General features: G+C 39.9%; 1 protein-coding gene across 1 annotated transcript in view; it reads right to left on the bottom strand.

Annotated features, from left to right (window-relative positions):
* Nucleotides 1–13,277, bottom strand: part of eIF2Bdelta (eukaryotic translation initiation factor 2B subunit delta) — a 139,994-nt gene that overhangs the window by 58,580 nt on the left and 68,137 nt on the right. The window lies entirely within an intron of this gene.

Genomic DNA, 13,277 nt, shown 5'->3' with positions numbered 1-13,277 from the left:
ATTTCAGAGATTTATAATTAATGCTAGGAAGCACACAAATTGGTAATATGGATGAAGTTCCTTTAACATTTGACATACCATTAAACAGCAGTGCAGATGATAAACATGCAACAAAACCAGTAACTGTGACATCAGGCTAAAAAAAAGACACACTATATTGTTTGTTTGTTTGTTTGGGGATTTTTTTGGCACATGGGCATCTATGGCCATAATGCGCCATACATAGGTTAGTATTTATGCTATTTCTTTATGGATTGAGAGTCAGGAAACTGATTGTTGACTAGCTAAAGGAGGTGGTATACATTGATTGCTTTGAGTAAGGTAAAAATCTTTGAGACATCTGTTTTATTGCCCAAAAGTGAACTAAGCGTTAGTGGTTCTTCAGTTGTGGCTGGAATTGAAGTGATTCTGGTGTTCTATTACAAATTTTGTGCATTCCACAAGGATATGTTTCACTGAAAGCACTGTTTTACAGTGATCACACTGGGGGTGAATCTCCCCTCTTAAAAGGTAACCATGAGTAATATTAGTGTGACCTATACGGAAATGAGCTAGTATTACCTCCTGTTGTTGAATTGCACTGAGGCTTGAAGGCCATTGCTCAAGATTTGGCTTGATACTTCGAAGCTTATTTTCAAGTTGGTTTTGCCATGTTGATTGCCACTGGTACATGCATTTTTCCTGTATTATTCGTCTATAATCTTGATGTGGAACTCTCCACTGTACATCAGGTGGTAAGTCGGCCGCTTTTGCGGCATTGTCCGCTACCATTTAAAGCATCTGAGCGGATTTGGGATATATGGCCTAATGCGGCAATTCAAGTAACCTGCTTTGACAGAACCCGGTAGATTTGGAGTACTGAAAGTCAAGATTATGTTTTGTGTGGGAGTTAAGTTGCCGTCTTTTCTGATCATGATACGTTTTGCATGAGACACATTTTGATCTTTTAGCTCCGGACAATTTCTTCCTCAGAAACATATAATAGATCCCATTCAGAGATCACTCCTTTGGAAGAATTTAGTGTGTTGTGTGGGGTAACCTGAATTGGCATTCCGCTCAAAGAAGTAAGTTGCAGTAGTAATTCAGAATGTCTTGAGTACGATGTCTCTACTAGTAGATCTCCTGATTGGAGACGTTTAACCATTTTTGGTGAACCTGCAGCGTTTTCTAGGCATCTCTGGATGATGAAAGGTGAGAGCTTGCTCACAGGTTGGGATGACAAAGAGTGTATTATGAGGAAAGCTGGAGATTCCTGTTTCCTAGTGTCCTTTTTTTGTCTCTTTGAAAGAGAGAAGTCATTGTCGGTGTCATTGTCGTGTTCATGTTGAGAGCACTTCGGCTCTAAACGTGGAAATTCACTTATTTCCATCTTTGCTCCTTTTCGCCCCGAGGGTTGGTTCCCCCCCCCCAGGTTACCGGCCCCACCACGTGGGGGCAGGAGCGGTGCCACCAGTGACCAAGCGGTTGTTTAAGTTAGTGGATTTGGTTAGTGATATATATAAAGAATAAGAAAAGAAAGGTGGATTGCCTTTCTGGGTTCTTACTTTTGACTTTTAAAGCACAGAACCACTTCAAGTAAATAAAATAACAGCTGCACTGGAAAATAAAGAAACTATATCACTTTGGAGATCACTCTGTAATCACTGGAAGAAAATCACTTGTCACTATCGCTTGGCACTCGGGGCCCACTATATTGTTATTTTGGTTTGTGCTGATGGAACGAAACTACTACCTCCCTTCATATTCAAGATAAATTCAAAAAAATTCTGCTAAAGGAAAGAATTCCACCAGGTATTTTTGTCCACATTCATCCTAAGGAATGGATGGATGAAAATGGAATCAAACTATGGCTAGAAAAAGTGTGGTCACGGGATCCTGGTGGCTTTCTCAAGAAACCAGCCCTACTAGCATGGGGTCAATTTTGTGCACATAAAACAGATGCCACAAAGAGAAGGTGGAAAAGTTAAAAACACAAGTTTCTGTAAATAATTCCAGGTGGACTTACTGGCTGACTACAACTACTGGATGTTTCTATTCACAAGCCTTTTAAATCTTTCACGAAAGAAGAAGAAGAAGAATGGACTAAACAGGCAAAGGCACCACAAAACACCTTAACACCTACTAGTCATATAAAGAGACTGACAATGGGTAAGAAATTCTTGGGGATGCAGTAAAGACCGAGACAGTTGTGAAGTTATTTAAGAAGTGCACCATCAGTAATGCCTTGGATGGTACAAAAGATTATATTCTGTTTGATGAGAAGGACAGTTGACTAAGAGATGGTAGCAGTGACCATGAGCTCCATGACCATCGAGCAAGGACTTGTGGTAATCATGATGATGATGACAGAATGATGGATTTCCAGGTTTTAAAGATGAATAAAAATTTGCTTTTTTTCCTTTTATTGCCCCAGTTTCTTATTGTTCTTTGAAGATGAATTAGAATAATAGTTTTGTTTATGAATTTTGAGATGACTAATATTTTGGGTTCACCTTAGTTTGTATGGTATAAACATAGTCATATGTCTAATAAAATTCTTTTGTTTAAAAAGAATTAAAATAATGTGTGTGCAATAAAATAAATCAGTTCCTCCAAAATGTTAGTATTTTTCCCCCTAAATAGTGTTTCCTAAATTATGGGTACATCTTATACCCTGATGTGTCTTATATGGTGGGAAATATGGCAATCACTGTGGGCCAGGTCTGGATTGTATAGTGGCTTAACCATGGAATCCAGTCTCTCAGAGTAGCAATTGTTTTAAAGAACTTATGTACAAGAGCACTGTCATGAAGCAAAGCCCACATCAATTTCCCACTTCTCTGTTCCTTCATTTAAATTCGAGAAAAGCAACGTATGCATCTCCAGTTATTATTTTCTTATGTAGCATGTAGTCTTATCAAAGTATTCCTATGTAATTCCCATTCTTATGTAATCAGTATAATGAACAACTATACACACAAATAGAGTAGGCCAAAAATTAGAAAGTCATATCATGGGAGATTTTAACTTTCTGATATCGATTAGAACCACTAGTTGGTAGCTCATTCAGTAAAAGAACATTTTTGCATTTACTATATGACTGCTTTCTACAACAACACATTAGGGAGGCAACAAGGAAAAGAAATATTCATGAAATGGATATTAGTAGTGATTCATCATGTATTAAGAATCTTCAAATAAAGGAACTATTAGGTGGAAGTGATCATAGTATCCTAATGTGGAATTTATTTAAAGAAATAACTAATATCAAGAGTAAAGTAAAGGAATTTTTTTTAATATAATAAATGATTATGAGCTCAAGCATTTTTAAAACTACTTTCAGTGGGATCATTGATGTTAATATATGCAAATGCCAAATGGAGCTGCTCAGAGCAGTGATCACTGGGACTAATAAACATTTTATACAGACTAAGATTCAAGGTTTAGTCCAAACCAGATTTGTGATAAATTTATTGCCATAGAAGAAAAATACATGAGGTGAATAAAAATTGCCTTGATAAAAGTAATCAAGTTACTCAAGAATTAGGCATACTAAGGCATGTTGAGAAGTCTTTCGCTAATAGGGCAAAGAAAAGTAGCAAGGAATTCTTTGCATATGTTAACACCAGAAGGAGAGGGATTAATCCCACTGGTCCACTGAATAACAATGACATAACTATTGATGATCCTATATGTTGCAGATAAAGTGAATAAATATTGTTATGTTCAAACATGGAGAAGTTTTTAGAGACTAGGCTAACAGACTGAGCTGGAGTAAAATGATTTTACAATAACTGAAAGCAAGGTGGAAGAGAAACTGCTGCAGACAAAACTGAATGAAGCTGCCGGAGCTGATGGAATCAATCCAATTATATTAAAAGAAATTACAAAAGAGGCGATTAAACCTTTAGCCATAATAAAGAGGATATTGTTAGATTCATGAGAGATTCTCCTGTAGGCTGGAGATGTGCAAATGTATCTCCTATTAACAAGGGTGGTTCAAAGAGTGAAGTAGGTAACTATGGATTTGTAAGTTTGACTTCTGTGCCAGGGAAAATAATGAAGGAAATAATTAAATTAATGATACAAAATTATTTTGATAGGAATAACAGAAAAGCCATAAAGTGATTACAGCTTGGATTTGTTAAAGGGAGATCATGCTGAACCAAGCATGATTTCCCTTAATCCGATAAGTTACTATGATGTCATAGCAAAGGAAATGGATGCATAAAATAATTTTGACACATATATTTAGATTTCAAATAAATATATGGCGCTTTTGCACGTGCACGTTTGATGGTAGGATATCGTCGGAATATCCCCCAAGCTTTATTTTGTGCCTTTTTTGCTGCTGTGCATTCAGTATTTCACCAAGGTTTTGGAAATGGCGGAAACCGGGTAGATGTTTTCGGAATTGTAGCTGCAGCTGCAGGGACAATGCTTTCTGTGATGTACGCCACTGCGTCATTGATAGGCTCCCGACTGACTGTACTGATGTTAAAGTCTACCAGGTGTTGAAAGGTGTTCCAGTCAGCCTGATCAATCTTCCATCGTGGTAACCTAAAAGGTGAACATGGCGTCACTTTAAGTAGGCTGGTTATCACGGGGAAGTGATCACTCCCATAAAGATTCTCCTCTACCTCCCAAGTGATTGAAGGAAGGAGAGAGGGGGAACATATAGAGAGGTCAATAGCAGAGAACGTACGGGTAGGCATGTGAAAAAAGGTGTTAGTTCCCACATTTAGAAGGGATAGGTCATTGTCATTGAGCACATGCTCTATGACACGTCCCCTTCCATTAACGTTTGCACTACCCCACAGGGTGTTATGTGCATTGAAGTCGCCCAGGAGTAAGACAGGTGTAGGCAGCTGCACAATGAGATCATCAAGGTCTCTCTGGGAGATATCAGCCCCAGGTGGCAAATATACTGAGCAGACTGTTATTAAGAACCCTACCGTAAGGCGAACCGCTACCGCTTCTATGTTGGTGGTGAGCGCAATAATTTAATATCGGGTATGGTTGCCCAGAATTATAGCAACACCCCCATGAGCAGGTCCATCGTCAGTTCTGTCCTTTCGAATGATAGTAGTGTTACGAAGCGAAGGGTTTTCATTTGCCTTCAGATATGTCTCTTGTAAGCAAAAGCAGACTGGCTCATGCTTTTGCAGAAGGGCCTTGATGTCATCATTGTTTCGCCGGAATCCAAGACAGTTCCACTGTAGGAATTTAGCCATTATTTTGGCTTGGTGGGTCCATCAGGCAGCTTCCGAGGTGCTGAGGGCTTACCTTTTTCAGTCTTGGATTTATCCTTCCTGGGGAAGTACGGACGCTGTCCAGTGTCCATTTCCTCCTCAGCAAAGAGCTCCAAAACTGAGTCTTCTTGTACCTCCTTCTGCTCTACATCCATGTTTTCTTGGGTTGTAGGTGGTATTTCACCTTTCTTATTCTTTTCTTTCGTGATTGCTTTTATTATTTGTGGAGCATTAGGAGGTACTGATATAGGAGTGGCAGCTGATTGGTCCTTCTGTGCAGGTTTTTGGGAGCTTAAGAGATAACGTGCGATGGGAGTAAACGAGTTCTTTTGGAGGGATGGACATGTCCGTCTGAGTTCCAATGGAACACCTCCCTGCTACCTTCTGGGCGTAGGTAGGTTTTTAGATGTTGAGAGGTTTCACTGCTTTCCTTGCCTCCTGGTACGATATGTTTAGCTCTGCCTTCAGCCGTTGAATTTCTTTTTCTTCTTTCCACCTCTGACATGCTCGTGAATAGGCCGGGTGTTCGCCTTCACAGTTAATACAGGTGGGTTTTGCGGCTGAACATGCTGTTGTTTCGTGGTCCTTTGCACCGCATCGAGCGCATGCAAGGACTCCACGGCAGGCCATTTGAGAATGTCCATATTTCTGGCATTTAAAACACCGTAAAGGGTTTGGTACATATGGACGCACTGGACAGTTGATGTAGCCAGCTTTAATCTCATAAGGAGGTTTGGGAGAGTTAAAAGTCAGGATAACACTCCTGGTTTTAACAAGTTTCCCATCCCTACGTGCACTAATTCTCTTGACGGCTATAACTCCCTGAGGTTTCAGTTCCAAGCAGATTTCCTCCTCGGTTACGTCGAGAAGGTCCCATTCCGAAATGACACCTCTCGATGAGTTTAGTGTTCTATGTGGTGTTACTGTTATGGGTATTCCTCCGATTGATGTTGCACGGAGTAGCTGCTCAGACTGCCTGTCAGTTTTGGTTTCAATTAAGAGGTCTCCAGAACGGAGCCTCTTAACCGATTTGGGTGACCCTGCTAACCCATCTAACCCTTTCTGTATGAAGGGCGACATTTTGCCAATTGGTTTTTCTGTGGTAGAATGAATAATTAAAAATCTTGGAACAGGCCCAGATGATATTTCTGTTCGCTACCTCTTTGTAGCAATAATGCTATCTGTCTCTCCGTCTGTATTTTCAGATAGGGACCGGGTTGGGGCCCCTGAAGAAGTAAGTTTATCAGGATTCATATAGGTTTTTAGTTGTTCAGTGCCCGGGCTCCCCACCCACCACGGAGCCCAAAGGGACGCCCACTACCTGGCATGCAATAAATGCGCTCGGGAGTGGAACGCCAGGGCTACCCAGACACTATACCCGCACCGCCGCCAGCCTGAATCCTGTCCCTCGGACCATGAGGGTAGGGGCGTGGCATTGACACGGTTGACCCTCGCAGGCGAGCCTACTAGCCGATTGATCCTAGCCGGGCCTTCCAGGACCACCCGTCTTGTCGAAGCAGGGGCCAAAGTGGTGTATTGAAGCTGGGCCCCTCAACCACCAGGATCACCCTTTCCGAATTTCCACGGGTCGCAGCGCACGGCAAACACGCCGGATTCCATTGATGTAAGCCTGGAACCTGGGCTGTGGGCGTTGGATCCCAGTGATGCTAGTCTGGAAGTCCAGCAGTGTCACTGGGAGGTCCCCTCACCACGTACAGGTGCCCATGTCGAGGGGGGCAAATGAGTGGAAATCTGACTTCAGCCAGTGGGTGGTTAAGATTGTTGGAACAAATTCCTATCTGTAGAAGATGGGTAGTCTGAATAAATTCATGTGTCTAGTTCAAGGAAGAACTAAACAAACAGAGGGATGGACAGGTGATATGAGAAATGTTGCCTTTTTTTTTTTTTTTTTTTTTTTTTTTTTTTATTCTGATGCTACATAAGCTTGGTTTCTTGCACCATTTGCCACTATTAATACCAATAAAGTTAAAACTGGAAAAGGATGGTGGCAGAACAGACGTTCATAACTTTGCACTCAGCAAAAGAGTAATCAATTTTTGGAATAGCACCAGCAGAGGCATATTAGCATTAGCAAAGGCACATGATGCAAGAAAGCAAACTTATATAGCATCAGCCAAAAAAAAACCAAAACAAAACAAAAACCCTTATTTCACCCATCCACTCGCTCCAAGTGTTTGTCAAGTTCTGCCTTGAATCTAATAAAGCTATCAACTTCTACAATGACAGACGGAAGTTTGTTCCAGCAATCAACCACCCGCTGGCTAAAGGCAAACTTCTGCACATCTATCCTACAACCGTCTTTCCTCAATTTGAATTTATGCCCTCTCAGGGGATTATTCTGAGCAAGAGGAAGAATCCCATCAGCATTGAGCATGCTCAAACCATTCAAAGCTTTATACACCTCAATCAGATCACCTCGCAGGTGCCTAGTCTCCAGACACTGTAATTTGCAAAATTTAAAACTTTTTTTCTTCGTAAGAGCAACCCTTTGTTCCATTCCTTAATCTTGTTGCTCTTCTCTGTACTCGTTCCAACAGCTCTACATCCTTCTTAAAAGGAGGCTTCCAGACCTGTATATAGTACTCCAGATGGGGTCTGCCATTGCCTTATACAAGGGGATAATCACCTGCTTATCCCTGCTAGAAAAATTCTTGTACATCATTGACAAGACACCATGAGCTACTCTTGCAGACCATCTGCACTGCTCACAAAACTTCATATCTGCCTGTACAATTACCCACAGGTACTTTTCATTCTCTACCACTGTCAGTGTGGTACCACAGAGTTGTTATGTTACTCTGCAATTACTGCTTCCCATAGGTAGTACTTTATATTTGTCAATGTTAAACTTCATTTGCCACCTCTCAGCCTCAACTTTCAACTTTTCTAGATTCTGCTGCAGCAGTTTACTGTCATTAGTGTCATTAACAACTCTGCCAACCTTCGTATCGTCTGCAAACTTGGACATTAAGCCTGATATACCATCATCAATATCATTTATAAATACAGAAAACAACAATGGACCCAACACTGAACCCTGAGGGACTCACTCCACTAATAACATTAGTCCACGAATAGAAGTGTCCACTGATTACCATTTTCTGTCTTCTCCCACCCAACCATCCATTTATCCATAGCAGCAATTTGCCTCCAATGCCACACTGCTCCAATTTGTGCAGCAGTCTTCCATGTGCCACAGTATCAAAGGCTTTTCTAAGATCCAAATATATGATATCAAAGTTATTCTTTGCGTCCAGTTCCTTTGTGAGTACATCATAGTATTCAATCAAATTAGTCAGACAAGACTTCCCCTTAACAAACCCATGCTGTGTCCGAGCTATGACTGAAATCTTGTCTAGATGATCCTGCAATGCTTCTTTAACCAGTGCATCCATTAATTTCCTTGGAACAGAAGTTAAACTAACAGGTCTGTAATTACTTGTGTCTCCCTTTGATCCTCCTATGTGGATTGGAGTCACATTTGCACATCTCCAGTCGATGAGTACCTCCCCTGAGTCCAGGGAAGCTCTCATAATTATGGCTAAGGGTTTGCTTACTTCCTTTGCCACTTCCATTAATATAAGTGGATAGATTCCATCCACCCCAGGTGCCTTTCTTGTGTTTATCTTCAACAATTTCTCCTCCACTTTACTCTCAGTTATTACAAGATTATCTAGTTTACTGCCAGAGTTGAATACACCTCTGGCATACCCCTCCCCGAATAACTCCTCATGTATGAATGTCGATGCAAAATATTCATTTAGTTTGTTAGCTACCTGAGCAGGATCATCAACAGTTGAACCATCGATATCAAGTGGACCAATCTGATTCATCTGCTTCCTTCTAGAGTTACATAAGTAAAGAATTCTTTGCTTTTTTTCTTTGCATCCTTTGCAAAGATTTCACGTAATCTGCCTTTGCCTGCCTAACCTCCTTTGTAACTTGGTTACAGACCAGCTTATATCTATCATAGTCTTCTGTGTCACATGTTAATTTATATGTATCCCATGCATTTTTCTTCTCTGTCATATGCCTAATTAGTTCATCTGATATCCATTTAGGCCTAAATCTTGAAAATATTTCTTTGTTGGTATGAAAAGCCTAGTAGCTTCTGAGATTAATTCTTTGAATGCTTCCCATTTTGAATTTGCTGTTGATAACATCATCAGTTGGTTCCACTGTATAGAATTTAAATACTGTTTCAGAGCACCATAGTCACCTTTACGAAAGCAAAAACGCTTCCCTTTACCCTTGATGGTAGTTACCTCTTTGAGTAAATCCCACTTCAGCACACTATGACCACTGCCACCTAGTGGTTCCTTTATCTGCAGATTCTTGATGCATAAAGAATCATTACTGATAATCACATCAAGAGTATTACTCACTCTAGTTGCGCCCTGAACATGCTGCTGTAGAAAATAATCATCATCCAATAAATCCACAAAAGTCTTGCTAGTGTGTGACCAACCCACAAATTCCAGTCAATATCCAGGAAATTAAAATTCCCCATTATAAGACACACTAATTTACTGGCCCACTCTATTTCTCCCCACAATTGCTCATTATACTCATCAGATTATGTCACACCAAACAGACTCAGCGTTGCATTGTCCACCAACATCAATTGGATGCACTTCCTTAGATTTTATGTGTTTCTTAACTAACAGCATAACCCCTCCTCCCTTCCTGTACACATTGTACTCTCCAAATTCCAGTTCTGCACTGCTTATGTCTGTGTGCCTCCATGTCTCTGATATCCCAACAATATCTGCCTTTGATGTCTTGACTAGCAATTCAAACTCATTGAATTTATTAACTATACTCCTAGCATTGGTGTACATGCAAGTATACATGCACCTGTTTCTATTCTTAGTTACCCTAACACAGCCCATGTATTTACTTGTTCCATTATGACTCCTAGCAGACCTGGAAATTCTCATTGCCTTGCTTTCCAGGCTTCTGCTCAATTGCATTTCAATAGAAGCAGTGCAAGAATCACTTTCACCTCTGCCAGCAGCTGCTGTTAATCTATTAGTCCCTGTATCCACCCCCCCAAGCTAGCAGTTTTCTGACCCACCTAACTCTGCCTCGATAGCATCAGCAAATATTCTTGCACCCTTTCTATTTTAGTGTATCCCATCCCTGTAGAAGCAGTCTCTCCTGTTAACAAGCACAGACCAGACTGAGAAAAATTCTGCCCCTTGAGCCTTGCACAATCTCTCCAGGCTCGAATTGATCGACAAGGCTCTCATCATATACTCCCTCCTAACTCACAGCTTTTTTTTCAGCATTGTCTTGTACTTGTTAGGTAATTCTGCCGGTCTTCTACTCTTAATATCATTACTGCCAACGTGTACAACAATATCACACTTTGTGCCCTTAAAGGATGATATCTGCCCAACGTCATCAACCTTTGCCCCTGGCAGACAGATGATGCAAAAAAGCAAGCTTATACAGCATCAACAACAGCAAAAAAACTTCCCATTTCATTCATCATTCGCTACAAAAGTTTGTCCAGTTCTTCCTTGAATTTATTTAAGCTATCAGCTTCCACAATGACAGATGCTCCAGTAATTTTGTTCCAGCAATCAACAACCTGATGGTTAAACGCAAATTTCCACATATCTATTCTACAACTGTCTTTCCTCAATTTGAATTTGTGCCCCCTCAGATGTATAATCTGAGCAAGAGGAAGAATCCCATCAGCACTGAGCTTGCATAAGCCATTCAAGGCTTTATACACCTCAATCAGATCACTTTGCAGATGCCTAGTCTCCAGACATTGCAATTTGAAGAACTTAAGCCTTTCTTGGTAAAAGAAACCCTTTATTCCCCTCACCAATCTCGTTTCCCTTCTCTGTACTCGTTCCAGCAGCTCTACATCCTTCCTAAAATGAGGCCTCCAGACCTTTATTGCAAAATAAGTAAATTTTAAATTGTGAAAATAAGTAAATTTTACTTGCATGCCTGATGCAATGTCCATAACAGCAAAAATGCTAGGGGTTATAAGGACCTGTATGCAGTACAAGGTATGGCCTGACCATTATCTTATACAAAGGGATAATTACCTCCTTATCCCTACTAACAAAATTCCTGTATATTGCTGGCAAAACACCATGAGCTATCCTGGCAGCTTGTCTCCAATGCTCAGAAAACTTCATAACTGACTGCATAATTATTTCAGATCTTTTTCAGTCTCCACTACCCTGAGTGTAGTACTGCACAGTTGGTACTCTGGGGTTACTGCTGCCCATATGCATTACTTTGCATTTGTCAATGTTAAACTTTAGTTGCCACCTCTCATCCCAACAGCTCAACTTTTCTAATCCTGTTGCAATAGCATACTGTCATTAGTGTCATTAACAACCGTGCCAACCTTTGTATCATTTGCAAACTTGGATATTAAGCATGATATACCTTCATCAATATCATTCATAAATACAGAAAACAACAATGGGCCCTACACCAAACCCTGGGAAACTCCACTAATAACATTAGTTCATGAAGGGCAGTGTCCATTGATTTTTACTCTCTGTCTTCTCCCACTCAACCCACCCCTTTATCCATAGCAGCAACTTGCCCTTAATGCTATACTGCTCCAATTTGTACAGCAGTCTTCCATGTGCAACAGTATCAAAAGCTTTCCTGAAATCCAAGTATATATTATCAAAATTATTTTTTGCATCCAGTTCCTTTGTGACTACATCACAATATATAATCAAATTGGTCAGATAAGACTTACCCTTAAACCCATGCTGTGTCTGAACTATAAGTGCAGTCTTGTCTAGATGATCCTGCTATGCTTCTTTATCCACTGTCTCCATTATTTCTCCAGGAATAGAAGTTAAATTAACCGGTCTGTAATTATTCTGGTCACCCTTTGTAAATTGGGGATACATTTGCACATCTCCAGTCCATGGGGACTTCCCCTGAGACGATGGATGCTCTCATAATTATGGTTAAGGGTTTGCTAACTTCCTTTGCTGCCTCCTTTAATATAACTGGATGGATCCCTTCCACCCCAGGTGCCTTTCTTCAACAATTTCTCCTCCACTTTGCTTTCAATTATCGCAAAATTATTTAGCTCCCCATTAGAGTTTAATAATCTTCTGGCCTCCACTTCCCTATAGAATTCCTCATGTGTGATTGTACATGCAAAATACTCATTTAGTTTGTCGGCTACCTAAGCAGGAGATTTAGTTTGTCAGCTACCTAAGCAGGAGATTTAGTTTGTCAGCTACCTGAGGAAATGAATGAATGAATAAAATTCATTCATTCATTTCCTCAGGTATGATTTTTTCCTCATTTCCTGTATGAACTTTTTTTCCTTGCATCATGTTGCCACTACTAATAATAAGAAGCAACTGATATATCAGTACTATATGGGGCAAAGCGCTGAAATGTTTCTGGCAAAACACCTGTTAACCAAAATAAAGAAATGTGAGAATGAAAGAACTCAATGAAAATTCTGAAAATATCTGAGCTGCAGAGATACATACAAATAGTTTCCTGAAAATTCAACAGTGCAGTGTTCTTAGAATTTTAGAGTATAAAAATTGATACCCATACACCTTGGCTGCTATGTGAAAATTCAGGAAGATGATCCAGATCAATTCATACAATTTTATGTGATACTTTATAAGGATGGCAAAGGACTTTGAGAATTTGACTTTGAGAATGTAATTGTATGATAAGATAATGATACATTAAAATTAAACGCGCATATGTGTACTGTTTTTCTTTTTTTGGACATGGATTACTGTGGTGAGATTCCCCTTTCATCAGATATCAGATATTTTAGTTTCAATGATACTATTATAAGTTATAGTATATTCTCCAAGTTAAATTATAGTATCAATGCCTCTGTTAAATTATAGTATCGATACTATTAATTTATAGTATCAATGTATCTGACTGAGAATTTTACATATATGTAAGTTAGTGCATAAACCTGATATATTAACATGTTATAGAATTCATCAAATAGCAAAGTTAGTTTGCAAAAAAAGATTGTAATAAGTTTTG

Source organism: Mastigoproctus giganteus, chromosome 12, assembly GCF_048544385.1.
Source record: "Mastigoproctus giganteus isolate SK-2022 chromosome 12, ASM4854438v1, whole genome shotgun sequence".
Taxonomy (NCBI): domain Eukaryota; kingdom Metazoa; phylum Arthropoda; class Arachnida; order Uropygi; family Thelyphonidae; genus Mastigoproctus; species Mastigoproctus giganteus.
The sequence above is the reverse complement of the archived record's forward strand: the minus strand, read 5'-3'. Positions and strand labels throughout refer to the sequence as shown.